Consider the following 13824-nt stretch of genomic DNA (forward strand, 5'->3'; position numbering starts at 1 on the left):
TCAAAAAAAAAGAGAAAAAAAGGGGGAGGGCGCAGTGAGTGGAGTCCATTTCAAGACCCCAGTGGCCTGGGCTGCCGCTCTTGCCTTAGTTACCGGCCTACACTGAGTCGCTAGGTCAGAGCATGGCAGAGTGGCCTCCAACTGCGCTTCCGAATGGTGTGTGTTTATGTCTGCAAGTTTGGGGCCCGTGCACCCCCATGTGTTGTGATAGGTGGTTGGCTGGTCTTTGCACCAAGGGCAAATGTCGGAGTAGTGTTCTGGGTAAATGATGCTATAATGATGTAGGTTGGGGAAAGTGTTGGTTTGGAGCTGTCTCCATTCCCGCGTTTCCTGTGCATTTAGCCCCTTATGTGGAGGGGGATAAATCCGACGTTGTTCGCGTACATACACAAGTCGCGCGTCGTAAGCCACGGGGACAGGTATGCTAGTTGTGAGATCGGGGATGGTGGCCACTCGCTTTGTGTGACCTTGAGCTAGCCTATCCGCGACCTTATTACCTTCTAACCCGGAGTGCCCCGGGACTCAAGTGATCTGATGTTAGACCAGTGAATGTGTAGCCAATGGATTGGTTGTGAAGTGAGCTAATTTTGTAGGTATTCCGCCTGCAAGAAGCAGCCGACACGCCGCTTCTGAGTCAGTGATTACGTGAAGTTTTCGATTGGTCGTGTCTCCGTAGGTAATGGCCAGCACGATCGCCGCCACTTCCGCTTCTGTAATAGTACAGTGCGAGATGGACATACTGGAGACTTCTGTGTAAGAAGAGTCCACCACCACTACTGCTGCTGCGGTCGATGTATGCTCGTATAAAGCGGCATCCACATACTGTTTTCGGGCTGCGTTCCACGGCGCGCTTAAGATACGTCACTCGGGCGTTTCTTCTGCCTTCGTTGTGGACTGGGGACATGTTCTTTCGGAGCGGGGCCACATATACTCTTGCCCGGTACGAAAATGGATTGTTAGTCGTTGACTAAATGGCTTGTAGGTCCGCCGGATAGCCAACGTGCTCGTGATTGAGCCGGCCTGTCTCAGTTGACAGAAGGCGTTCCCTCTGGGACAGGAGGATAGCCTCCTGAATCTCTTCAAATGTGTTGTGCAGTCCAAGAGCTTCCAGTTTGACATTGGAGGTGTATGGTGGGAGGCTTAACGCGTTCTTGTAAGCTGCACTTATCATTGCATTGACTTTGTTGAGATCTCTTCGGAGCAGGGTGAGGTAGGGTAGTCCATAGGAGGGGCGACTGATTACAAGCGCCTGTACCAGACGGATCGTATCTTCTTCCCGCGTTCCTCTTCTGTTTCTGGCCATTCGGCCGATCATTTTAGAGATCTGCTGTGTTGTAGTCTTGAGGAGGTGGAGCACGTGGTCTACTTTCCTATCGCTCTGGAGCCAGAGACTAAGGATCCGGATGAGCGGTACTTCCCGGATTGGGACCCCATGCAGGAGGATGCTAAGATTTCCTGGTGATGTGTAGTTGTATACATGCATGTGGATGACTTCGGACTTATCGGGGGAGCATCGAAAGGCCTCTGTTTCCACGCAGGTTGCTGCTGCTTGAAGTGTTTCTTCTTTCTGACCTAGAGAGCTGGTGGTTCTCCAGATCGTAATGTGATCAGCATACAGGGTGTATTCGATGTTCGGGACCTGTTGCAGAGCCCTTTCGACTCTTATCACGGCGATGTTGAAGAGGAGCGGGGAGATGACCGATCACTGTGGCGTACCCTTGTTTGGAATGTCTTGAAGATCCGAGCTTATGTCACCCATTCCTATCGTTGCCGTTCGTTAGACAAAAAGTTCTTGACGTATTGGAAGGTGCGTTCGCCGCAGTTTCGGTTATTGAGCTCGGATAGGATTGCCTCGTGAGACACATTATCAAACGCGCCTTTGAGATCTAGCGCCATAATGAGAATGAGGTGTTCGCCTCCTCTCGGAATGTTAGAAAGTACCTCCTCCTTGAGGAGCAGGAAAGCGTCTTGAGTGGACTGCCTCAATTTATGTGATGCCAGTATAACCTGCTGTCTAAGCTGTCTGAGCAAGCGTCTGCTTGGCCTGCCTCTTTTTTGCAGTTAGATCGCCAAAACATTATTTCATAGCTTCTACAAAGCCCTCCCAAGTGGTCAGAGAGTCTTCGTGGTTCTCGTACCACATCGAAGCGGTCTACCACATTTGTGAGCTTCGCTCCGAATCCCATAGGTTCAAGCTGCTCGCACGTTCACAATGAGTGAGCCACACATCAACATCCTCCCCTGCTTGACCGGCAAGAGAACAAGGCTCTCGAAACGGTAGCGTCACGTTTGAGGCAGTGGGTGGTACATCACCAAACGGGGACAGAATTCTTCGCGTTGATGTTTGGGACATCTCAGTTGTCTGCTGCATTCTCAGAGGAATGAGAGGAAGACCAGCGAGGCGACGGCTCCGGCGAGGCTCCAGCAGTTGAGGATGCGTCACGAGGGTATTCGTAACCAGCGCCTGCCACCAAGTTGTTACGACTTGGGTTTGACATCGGAGCGCTGCACAGGTCGAGGAGGCAGAGAACTCAGCTGATCAACGGCTGCTAGTCCAGCATGGGCACGAGAGTTTCAACGTCGTTTTTCCTGTCTGCTTGTATGTTCTTCCTCTTCTTCAGGATTGCTACAATATCATCACAAATAGCCAAATTTTATTATCTGTGAATACTGATTTGTGATGTATTTGTTCATTAGAATATATTTTATGCGCACTTTCTTTTGTTCTAATCATGTGCATTTCCTGTTTTGGTCATTTGTCGCCGCTCATGAGAATGTCTAATGTCTAATAAAGCTTTTTCTGAAGAGGAAATATTCTACACTGTCTATGCCTTCATGTTTTCCATTCCAATTGTATGTATCATCATCACGAACCGCCAAATTTGATTCTCTATGTAAACACGATTTGTGATGAATGAATTTGTTGATTAGGATGTATTTTATTTGCACTTTAGTTTCTTCTTAATCATGTACTTTTCTGTTTTGGTCATTCGTCGCCGCTCATATGTGAATGTCTAATAAAGCTTTTGTTGCGAGAGAGAGAGAGAGAGAGAGAGAGTAAACTTTAAGTGTTTAACGGAATAGCGTGGGTGGTTTCCTCAGTCCAGGATACCATTGGCCTGGGCTGTCTCCCGGGCCCTGATGAGCAGGCTGCGCTGCTCAGAGAGACTCGTGTGAGCCAGCTCTGCCTCTCACTACGCTTGGCTGAGTGCTCGAGCTTTATATTTCTTTAACTGCTCTTTGCAGTTGCATATCATATGAAGGTTGTCCGAGACTTCACCGCATGCAGTGCATGCGTTATTTTTGAATTTTTCGGGCCAGATTTTGTGGTACTTTGCTAGGTTTGGGAATGTCCTAGCCTCTATGTTTCTCAAGGTTACTGCCTTCTGTCTGCTGAGGTCTTTGTGCAATTCTGCGTATCGTTTTCTTTCTAATTTGAGGTATTGCATTGAAGTATGTAGAGAGTAGTATGTGAGAGCTAGGGGTTGTAGAGTATGTAGAGTATGAAATATGTAGAGTATTGAAGTATGTGAGAGCTAGGGGTTGAAGGCTCTGGGGCAGCTGGTGTAGGTGCCCGGAAAATATGCCCTTGGGCTATCTTGTCGGCCGCCTCGTTGCCGTCGATTCCCTCGTGTGCCAGTATCCACAGGATCGTGTGCTTCATGTTGCCCGTCTTTTTCCCTGCTCCATTATTCGGTGCGCCTGTTTGCATACGCGCCCCAGGAGGAAGGTACCACAGGCATTGTCGTTGCTGCGAAAGTAACACTCTGACAACCAAAGTGAGACATCGGGTGGTCGCAGCTATGGCGTGAAGAGGAGCTACGGTCTCCGTATAAAAAAAATTGTCTTCACCCGGAATCGAACCTCCATCCCTGAGATCCCCAGCCGAGCGCTTTAACCAACTGCACCGCATATGGGATTTTTTTTTATCGCATGGAAGTACATCGAGCCAATTTAACCAGGTCGCATCCCGCAATCAGTCATACACAGTTACACCAGCATCGAGCTCTCACTTTGGCCACACATCAAAATTACGGGAGACATATACATGCATCTAGTAAAGGTAACTAGATAGGAAGTCGCTTCGGCGCAGCATATACCCCCCGCACCAAAGCACACTTTTCTGTAAACAGAGACTGCGATGAACGTAGTGGCTCTGCGTGGCGATCTGTCATGCGGCTTGAGGCTAAACAGTCCCATGAGCAAAAAAAATCACATTCAAACTCAGAATCTTCTAGGAAAAAATCTTATAGTATAGGGCGTAATATCAAGGTCTTTTTTGAGAGTTCGTTGAAGAATATCCCAAAAAACACTGCATCACGGCAATACACATAAGCAGTGATCTATAGTTTCTGGCCGCAGACACAGGCGACAGTCCACTGACTATGTAAGAAAAGTTCCTTTTGCACGAAGACACGTTTTGGCAGGTAAGGTAGACGTGTGAAGTTTAAAAAAAAAGAAGGCTTTGTGGCTGATTACATGTACATCCGTTGAACCCGCTTTATTACATTATTATCTCGACAGGGGAGCTAAGGCTGCGAATACATCGGTACAGGAAATAACGTGTCAATCATAACTTTTGTCATCTCTCTTCTGGATAGACTGTATAGGTATTCTAAGGAAAACCTTACGGTGCGGAAATGGAATGTGTCAGCAACTTCCTTAAGGAAACCCCACAAATAACCCTCACTCCTGTGACCAGTGGGCGCAAACAAATTAGGACTTTTGCCCCAGTAACCTAACCAGAGCCTCTTAATTTATCAAGGTTGAGAGACGCCCCCGAACTATCGCAAAAACGCTGAATTACGAGCAAAACCTCAATAACACCATTTTGCCAGAACAGAAAATGGTAATGTCATCAGCATAAACAAATATCTTAATTTCACATTGTGATGGTAAGAAGCCACGCACTGCTTTGTTCCTCCACGGCCGAATATGGTTATGATGATTATATTTCTGTTTATGTAGTTAACATTGCTCTTTCGTACGTAGCATTTTTTTTCGCGTGTGGACGTTCGAGTTGTAATTCACCGATCGCCCTTTAAACACGCAAAACCTTTTTTCTGGTTATCACGAAGGGTCACCAACGTCCCGCATCCTTATAATGCGTCACTTTTTTGCCGGCAAACCTCAGAAAATTGCAATTTACTAGTACTGATATGTTTTATCATCGTCTTCGAACGCATGTAATTTTTAGTACATACATATATATTCGGTACACTAATAGTTGTAACAATGCACGTTTCAGCTTCACGCGCTGCCAGCGGAGCAGCGACTTCCGACTAAGTGTTTTGCATATGTAAACACTCGAGAAGCGTCGTCCAATATGCGAGTATCTGTGCATATTTCGGCAGTCAGCGATGTGTTTTATTTATCCTTGAGCGTATGTTTGCCCTCGTTAACGAAACGCTACGTTGTTTGCAATTTCGCGTTCAAGGCAGGAGATCCTAAGTGGCAAATTAAAACGCAATGCATGATCGTACGAGCTGCAGCAGCTCTTGCACGCGCAAGAGCGACGCGACGCGCCTATGTACTTGCTAGAGCACACTTCTAGGTGTTTGAGAATTAACACGTACCCCACATAACGTAGAGGTTGTAACGTATAATGCATATGGTTTCATGTTTACGTAGCGCACCAGCATGCAAAACTGGCATTGCCATTCTGGTCGAGCTCCATCGATCGGCCGGGCTTGAGCTGAGAAGCGGAAATACGCTTGTTATCAGTTCCATACATGCGGGGGTCGTCCGGTTTCAGTTAAATCAGACATGGTATGTCCGGTACATGAACTTCATACAGGAATGGTCTAACCGGTTTCAGATCCATATAGGGCTGGGATGTCCGGTTTGAGATGCATACCGGAAATTGTCTGTCCGATATTAGCTCCACACCGCATCGGTCCGTCCGCATTGCAATTCACACCAGACATGGCCTGTCCGAAATACACCTGTTTAAACTTCATACAGGACTAGTCACACCGCCGTGAGATTTATACGGGATAATAAAGGACCGGTAAGAACCAGTTTGACTGGATACGAGGTTTATCAACAAGGGAGAGACGGACAATGACAAAATATTCATAGCATCCTCAATGACAAAACATAAGAATAAGGCGGCTACATCAATTAACCTACAGAAAATTGCAACGATAGCACGCCCCTACTCCTTCGTCATCCCCTCCAGGTGGTAGCAAATAAATAAAACAGCTAGCTCAGGAATCCAATTTTCGCTGCAGTATATAAACAGGCCTGTTCTTAACGCGAACACGCGAGCAGGTGATCGCTCTTTTCAAAGCCCGATTGCATTTGAGACGGCCGCGTATCGAAGGAATGCAGTGCAGGCACAGATGAACCTAGAAATGGTGCTTGACTTGGGCTGTCATTTTGATTTAGTGAGCAGCCGGATGGAACACACTGGCGCTGCGAAGGGAGTGGCCAAGTGCTCGCGTGCTGACCCTAAGTATGAACGACAGCGTGCTCTGATGGAAGGTGCAACTCTGCCGTGTCGTGCATACGACTTGTATAAGCAGCGTCAAAACAGCAGTCCGTGAAGTTGATTTGTGAGGATGTCCAATGAAAGCGACAGTGTTCTGTACTGCGGTTTATTAAGCACAACATATTCCTGTAGATTCTGTGGCGCCGCGGAAGAGGGTCGCCCTTTCAAGTATCCTCCTTCCGACAGACCTTCCGCGTTGTGTTCATAGGGTCGCCATAGTATGAAATCCTGCGTACAAATGCGGGAAGAAAGTTAGAATTAACTTTTAAGTAAAACAAATATGAAAATTAAAATTACAGCACTTTGAATACGCCGCAGTAAGACTGTAAAGTGCTTGAGGTGAAGTAGCCATTTCTCGTTTTTAATATACTTCGTGCGCAACCAACAAAAGGAAAGCAAGAAAGTTTCTGTACGTGCAGGGTCGTCGAAAGCGTCAGCAAACAATAAAATGCTTCATCATTAATCTTTTTTGCTTTAAATTGATTCCGCATATAAAACTGCATTTAACCCTTGAAGAACAAAAAAACTGTAGACTTCCTGTCGAAGGCATTTATAGAATCTGAATCGATGAATCCGTGTCAGCAGTGTCGGTTGCACACACTGCGCTTTTGCACTAATCTCCTTGCCATCGCGCATTTTAATTTTGACGTCGCCGTTAGGATTTCACTCGGTCCTGTTTTGTCTTGTGAGGGCTGAGAGACACGTGAAACAATTATATGAAGTGGTATTAAATTACATGAATAATATTTTGCCGAATTCAGCATAATTGTAATTAAATTGCATTAAATATATAAGGGCCCCTGGAATGCTACCTGGGGTAAAATGCTAACGTAGGCGATTCTAATGAAGCTAGCCGAAATAGTTTTGTGTTGCAGAGAGGATTGATGACATGCCTATTGCTAGTTGGCGTTTCATGATTCTAGAAAAAGCTTTTCATGGGCCCTTTAATGCTCTCAAAAACACATGACATTGCATTACAATTATTCAGCAGAATACTGATTGCCGTCAAATTATTTTTTTTTTGTTTTCATACAAAAACTAAGTAAACATAATAAACAGACGCGTCGGACACGTTTTTTCTTTTCAGCCTTCCGGCAGAGGTTGCCTATATCACGCATTAATACAAAGATAAGACAACGGCAGCAAAACAATACAAGCGAAAGAACAATAGACCGTCCGTCCCTTTCATTGCGCTCAAGAGAGAAACGCCCAGCGAACCCAGCGTTTTGCTAGCTCGAAGCTGTCTTTACCATGTAAAGCTCCCGAAGCAGGTAATTAATTGCTTCATTGTGTCTGAGGAACCGACCACGACATCTTGGGCTCAGTTATCATAAGGACATCTTCGTGTGTCTCCGCTCCTATATTCCTCCCACCTCCTCTCACTCACACCGTTGTGACGAGTGAAACCGGGAACGACTGTGCTCCAGATGACGCAACAGAGTGGGACAGCACGTTTCCGGCAAGTTTTGAAATTCATCTGCTTCCACCATCGCTCCCTACAGCGTGTCCTTGGGCTTTACAACTTGCTGCTGGGGAATGGTTGCGACTACCCATTATAGCAATGTATGACCCGATGACGCAGGGCACCGCAGGCCTCATACGCAAAGTTATGCTCAATTACGTCTCTATTTTGAGAACTGTTACGCTGGTCCAGGCTTCCTGCGCATCACCCCTGCTTTTGCGGCGCCCTCCTGGTTGCACTTGTACGTATACTGTTGTCTTCGGAAAGAGCTGTTTGCACTTCATTAAAGGTAATAAATTATTTCTACTACCAAATTATTGCACAAGAGCGATTCACTGCATGTCTAGATAAAGGCGTCTGGAAAGAGGATGTATAGGATGAGTGATTAGAGTTAGGAGTTGGAAGTAGGTGCAGGCTCGTGGGTGGAAGCTGCATTTTTACCGCTGGGTACCAGGAGACGCACACAGAGCACGGACACGCGCACGAACGCAGAAAGGGACACTTTACCTACAGTGGACAGACGTAACCTAATGTACTCCGGATGAAAACGCCTCTACACAGTAGGCAGATCCAGGGCCCACGTTGCACGTCATTCATTAGGGCGCTAGAGTGCGGAAAAGAGCGCTTACGTCAGGGTTAAAGCAAAAGTTGAGCAGCTCTAACATCTTATGCAAATTGAACTCCCACTTTGAGAATAAGAACGTTCTCGCAGCTACAATATGTCATAGGATATCATTAATGCTTGTAATGAATGCTTCTTTACTTTACATCAGGGACAGGACTTGTATCATTGCTAAAAGGAGCCTTCTATTTGTGTTTTGTGTGTTTTAGTATGTCATATTGCAAAATATTCCTTGCTTCATGTCCGATATTCTTTACCCTTAGTGGAACAAGAATATAATATCAGGGAAACACATCTAGTTGACAGCAAAAAGTGCCTCCTTCAACTCCTCAGTATTACAGAGTACTGCTTCTACTTCATGTATGTTTCGCGATCGTATCTTTCAACCTCTCCCTGAAACTATGACGGGCTCATTTTCAATCTCCTCCCCAACATTATGCTATTGATGGCGCCCGTGTGGATTTAACGTTTGGGGTTCCCCTCTGGTACTCACCAGTGGACAGTGCAGCACTGCCATTACGTCGTCGGACACTGGTCCTCGGTAACGCATTTTCTTTCCGCATTGCGGAAGAAACCGCCCGAGCAGTAGCATCCTTGCTGACAGTCGAGGGTGCACTGAGGGCCAATGGTTCGCTTCTCGCAGGTGGTCTCAGCGCACGAGCTGCTGACGCACACCTTCCACTCTTCGTTGGTGGCACATGGAGCGTGAGGCAGCAGTGCGTAGTAAACAATATACGAGTATTAAAAATATCTGTGCAACAAATATCCGACCTAGCTTCTACACAGTATTCGGCCGCACGTGACTGTCACGTGTTCAGTAAAATCTAGAGGACATGCTCGAGACACCATGGATATGTGCCATCTATAGTGCGTCTTGTAATTCACGAGGCGGGAACGTGCGGTGGTCTACATTTGTGTCCGAAGAATTAAATAAGTGCATTTCACATCCGCCTCAAAGCAGATACCTGGAAACGAAAAAACGTAAGCTGACAGCTTCAACTTTTTTCAAGAATATGCGCTGCGGCTCAAAGTTGGAAGTCCTAATTCATCGCCACAGCAGCACTTGTTTCGCCAACTGTGCCTGCATACGTGGTAAAACCTTTGCTCAATAATATCTTTTAGTGCCTCCCCTTTGAAAGATTTCCGCCATTACTGGTTTCTAGCAGCAAATCGGTTTAAACCGCTTCAAAGTACACAGCAAATGTGGTTTGCCTCTGAGTCCGGCAACCTCCATCAATTTGCATCCTAAGTAGCCATATTCTCCCGACAACGCAAAAGTTTATTGCCCCAAATCCTCGCACGAAACGTCGCTAAACAACTTAGAAACAATTCCCATGGGCTGTATATTATGTACGGGGTTTGTATACCAAGCGTTGGGGATAATGCCAAAAAAACAGTGAACCAACACGAGGAAATTCCCACTAATAAATCTGATAAACCCTAATACCTTTCTTGAAATTTTTCTAACATTCACGTCTGAATGGGAATGCCCACTGTGGCGCTGCATCGAAAAGCCAGTCGCACGGTTAATGCGCCATTCAGCGTAAATTCATAACCTTGGCGGCGTCATGGCTACTCCGTACGAACAAGATGAAACGTTTTGCGCCGTCCAGGTCTAATTATATAATACTGCGCTAGTAGCAGGCTGGAGGTAAGGAATAATTCGACGCGTTATCACTTCCCTCTAGTACAACCATTCTAATTGCATGTTATCGTACCGTGGACTACGACATTTCATTTGTTAACAAGCTGTATTCAATAATACTGGACCTCAAAGCCCGCTTTCCCGCTACAGTTACTTACTTTGCGGCGATTTTAACTTTCCTGGCATTAACTGGCTGGACTTTTTCAGCACATAGTACCCAATCAAGGGAATCTCTTAATCTAGTTCTTACGTTCAATCTTACGCAAAATGTTGACATGCCAGCTCGCCAAGACGACCTTATTCTTGCTTCTCCACCTTATTGTTCAACTTATCCTCACCCATCGCTACTCGACTACCATCGGTTAAATATATTCGAGGCTATACGAAGGCCGATATCTCCACTATTATCACCCAGTTGGACGAGTTTCTCAATCACTTCCGCATGTCCTCCTCTGCAAGAACAGTCCATGAAAATTGGCCACTATCCAAAAAATAATTATTATCACTCATCATTATATGTGTATCTCCTTGTATACATTCGAGACGATGTTAGCAGACCCTAGTTTTGTAATACATCCAGAAAGGAACGGCTCTTCTGTGCAGCAAAGCGTTCGGCCAGCCCTCTACGCTGGGAAAAGTATTTCTCATGCCTTCGCTGTTACACGAGACATTTACGATGCTCACAAAGAATATTTTATCATCGCGACTTGCAGGCCATTATTCGCTCCAATCCGAAAAATTCTGGATACTTCTAAATCCCGGTAATAAATCTTAGCATATTATCTGTTTGGTTAAGGCCAGTTCCGAGATTTTATCAAACCAGCTCAGTCAGGTAATGAGCTCTTAATTTTCTTCTGTTTTCACTAATGAGCCTAGTCTAAATCTCCCTCCCTTATCCATTTTTCCGTTTTCACAGATGCCGTCTTTGATATCTCTTCCCAGGGTATAGCAAATGTCATTGATAAGAGCGCTCCAGGTCCACATAATATCACACCTAAGATATTAAAATGCGCCCATGACCTCTCAAGTCAGATCTTGCAGATAATATTCGTGCAGTCGATTACAACCGGCCTAATTTCAGACGAACAGAAGGTGAGTAGTGTAGTTTCGGTTTTTAAAGCAGGTAACCATTCTGATCCTTCCAATTACCGACCGATTTCATTAACATGTTTTGCCTGCAAACTACTTGAGCGCATTATATGCTCACAAGTAGCATCTCACTTTGATTTCAACAGCTTCTTTTTTTTTTTTTTTTCAAAACCGACACGGCTTCACATCCGGTTATTCACGCGGCACTCAACTTTTCCATTTCACTAACCTAAATTTAGATTCGTCATTTTGGACTGATATCATTTATCTGGACTTTTCGACAGCTTTCGATCGTGTACTCCATCAGCGCCTACTAGCCGAACTTTCAAGATCGTCTCTTGATCCTCTGATAGTCACATGGATTCATTGTTTCTTTACCGATCGCTGTCCATTTACTGCTATCGTTGCTGATATTTCGCCAAAAACGGAAGATTTCTTTGGTGTTCCGTAGGGCTCGGTGCTCTGCCAACTCCTATTTTTAATCTTCACAAACAATCTTGCTGCCAGCACTTCATCGTCCATTCGTCTTTTCGAAGATCACTGCGTCCTATACTGCCACATAAACGCCAACAATGATCGATTGTTACTTCAAAACGACCTAAACCAAATTGAGGAGTGGTGTTCGACATGGCTAATGAAGCTTAATGTAACCAGGAGTTAATGTAACCACACTTAACATTAACCGCACTGCCCTCAGCTACAGATATTCATTGTACTCAGCCAACGTTTCCCAAGTGGAATCACACAGGCATCTTGGAGTTCTTATCACCGGCAAACTCATGTGGCCCGAACACATCACGAAGCTTGCAGCCGAGGCATCGAAATCACTCACTCCATCCGCAGCTGAGCCTACACAACTCTCGTCGGAACTAAACTAGAATTTGCCTCTAAAATTGGAACCCATATCACGCTTGCCTAATTGATAATCTAGAAGCCGTTCAAAACCGCGCAGCCCGTTTATTTCATATGACTACGGCACCCAATCCAGTGTTAGCAGCCCAAAAATATCTCTCGACTTCGTGTCTAGACATCGGGCGGACATTCGCCCGTTTGCCTCTTTTTCATACACTTTACTACTGTTTTCTTTTCCTTCAGGACTCCCTTCTGCTTCCACCCCTTCGAATTTACTTTGCAGCTCCCTGAGCATTCTCTGCCAGCACGGCTCCTCTAACACATTCAACAAGTCATTTCTACCTGTCACCATTGAAGAATGGAATACATTACCAGAACACATTGTTATAGAACGCGTTCCATGTAACTTTCGGCAGTTATGACATCATACTCAAAAACTTCAAGTGCATATCATTTACCTTTGCGCATTACCTTTTCCTGTCGTTTTGTAAATGTCCACGCCAATCTGTAGCGTTTCTCTACTTTTTCCTCTTGTATCATCCTCTGATATGATTGATACTGGTTGTATGTTAAAGAGCATTTTCGTTATTCCGATGTTCTTCCCGCGCCCCTTGCGTAATACCACCTCCAGGGGTCCTTAAGGGCCAATAAATGATGGTGATAATGGTGTTCCAAATATGAAATCGATTTGAAGATGCGGGACCGAATCCCGGCCGCGGCGCCCGTGTTCTATACGATGTCAGTGCACGTTAAAAGAACCCCAGGTATAGCCTAATTTCCGGAGCCCTCCACTATGGCGTCTCTCATAGCCTCAGTCGCTTTGGGGCGTTAAACCCCATTAACCAAACCAAATCAAACTTTATCATCCCAAGGTATGGGCTCAAATATATGACTCGGCTGAACATAAAGGCTTAAATCCCCTGAAGAGTGTCTTCCTCCATCATGTTTAGCGAGAATAATGGCCATTTGTAAGTGTTTAACGTTTTACGGGGCACCGTAGACAGGTCGTTCGTTCGAGAAGCCGTCGCCGTAGCCTATTTTCGGCTCGAATATTCTCAGGAATTGCAGGAAGTACTCGTAACGTTGCAGGATATATGGAGGCCTGTAGTTGATCAATAAATCCCCGCGAAGTGGGATGGGTGACTGATGGTAAAGCCATAATTGATTTATTAATAATCGATGATTAATAGACATGAGTGAACAAAATAAAAAAATTTAAAAATGTATTTAAACGCAAAACCTTAACTAAAATTGAAAACAGTGTTGCGTCATTGCGTCGTAGTCTTTCTTAGCTCAAAAATGAGAATAGTGAGTCATCGTTTCACAGTCCGCCATAACTTAAAAGTTCAAAATGATCAGTCACTGTGGCATAGTTCATCGTAATTAAAGTGTTGAATGAATGCCCCCTAGTCCGTCGTAGCCTGAAACTTAGAGGATACAAATGAACGCAAGTTCTCGCACTCACTCTTGAGCCGAAACTGATGCGTTCTCGAAGTTTTTTCACACCTCTGCACATACAAGTTTCCCCCTGTCCTCATTCCTATAGGCAGAAGCGAAATTGCTGCAAATATGGATGCCAGATGGCCCCACAAGCAGACCTAACGAATCAGCTATGGTGAACTCCAACCAAGCTCTTCTTGCCTCAGTAAAATGGAACCCCC

The 13824-nt window shown here is 45.4% G+C and overlaps 1 protein-coding gene across 1 annotated transcript in view; it reads right to left on the bottom strand.

Annotated features, from left to right (window-relative positions):
* Positions 1 to 13824, bottom strand: part of LOC146188063 (uncharacterized) — a 48735-nt gene that overhangs the window by 19689 nt on the left and 15222 nt on the right. The gene's annotated exons all lie outside the window — the stretch shown is intronic.

This window comes from Amblyomma maculatum, chromosome 5 (genome assembly GCF_055883805.1).
Source record: "Amblyomma maculatum isolate TAMU_Amacu chromosome 5, ASM5588380v1, whole genome shotgun sequence".
Taxonomy (NCBI): Eukaryota; Metazoa; Arthropoda; class Arachnida; order Ixodida; family Ixodidae; genus Amblyomma; species Amblyomma maculatum.